At 48.4% G+C, this 1,217-nt stretch overlaps 1 protein-coding gene across 1 annotated transcript in view; it reads left to right on the forward strand.

The window, feature by feature from the left end:
* ERBB2 (erb-b2 receptor tyrosine kinase 2) overlaps positions 1-1,217 on the forward strand; it is a 110,362-nt gene that overhangs the window by 54,359 nt on the left and 54,786 nt on the right. The gene's annotated exons all lie outside the window — the stretch shown is intronic.

The following is a 1,217-nucleotide window of genomic DNA, read 5'->3' on the forward strand; positions in this document are numbered from 1 at the left end:
CAATAGTTTGAACATTCCTTGGCACTGCCCTTCTTTGGGATTGGAATGTAAACTGACCTTTTCCAATCCTGTGGCCACTGTTGCATTTTCCAAATTTGCTGGCATATGGAGTGCAGCACTTTAGCAGCAGCATCTTTTAAGACTCTGAATAGCTCAGCTGGGATACCATCGCCTCCGCTAGCTTTGTTGTTAGTAATGCTTTCTAAGGCTCATTTGACTTCGCACTCCAGGATGTCTGGCTCGAGGTCAGTGATCACACCCGTTGTGGTTGTCAAGGTTTTGATTGTTGTTCAGTCGCACAGTCGAGTCCGACTCTTTGCGACCCCATGGACCAGATCCCGCCAGGCCCTCCTGTCTTCCGCCGTCCTCTGAAGTTGGCTCAACTTCATGTTCGTTGCATCTATGACACTGTCTAACCATCTCATCCTTTGCCGTCCCTGTCTTCTTTGACCTTCAGTCTTTCCCAGCATCAGGGTCTTCTCCATTGAGTGCTCCCTTCTCATTGGGTGGCCAAAGTATTTGAGCTTCAATTTCATTATCTGGCCTTCCAGGGAACAGTCCAGGTTGATTTCTTTTAGGATTCACTGATTGGTTCTTCCTTAAAGCCCTTAATGGTCAGGGACCTACGTACCTTCTGGACTGCCTCTCTGCTAGGTCCCCCGGAGGGTATTAAGATCAGCAGATAAGAGTCCTCTGGTGGTTCCTGGCCCCAAAGATATCCATCTGGCCTTTTCAGCTCTGGCCCCAGCCTGGTGCAACTCTTTGCCCGTGCCCTGTCTGACTTATTAAGGTTTCGCAGGGCATGTAAGACGGAGGTGTTCTGCCAGGCCTTTGTTTGAGGCCAGTGACGGTTCCTCACATCCGCCCAGCACCCTCCCCCTCCCCCCTCCCAAAACTGAATGCTAGATATGCCATCTTCTTCTTAAAATGTTTTCAAATATTTATGTTTGAATGTTGATATTGATGTTTTACGGTTCTAATTGGTTTGAAAATGTATTGCGTTCTGTCGTGAACCGCCCTGAGGCCTGTGTAAATGGGGAAGGGCAGTCAAGAAATCTGATGAAATAAATTAATAACTAAATAAATAGAAGTGGGGTTTCACACTCTCTGCCAGGTCCAAGGAGGAGGAGGAGATTGGATTTATACCCCCGCCCTTCCCTACCCAAAGGAGTCTCAGAGTGGCTTACAAACTCCTTTGCCTCCCCCTCCCCCCAACA

Source organism: Gekko japonicus, unplaced genomic scaffold, assembly GCF_001447785.1.
Source record: "Gekko japonicus isolate JY-2015 unplaced genomic scaffold, Gekko_japonicus_V1.1 scaffold875, whole genome shotgun sequence".
Classification (NCBI taxonomy): domain Eukaryota; kingdom Metazoa; phylum Chordata; class Lepidosauria; order Squamata; family Gekkonidae; genus Gekko; species Gekko japonicus.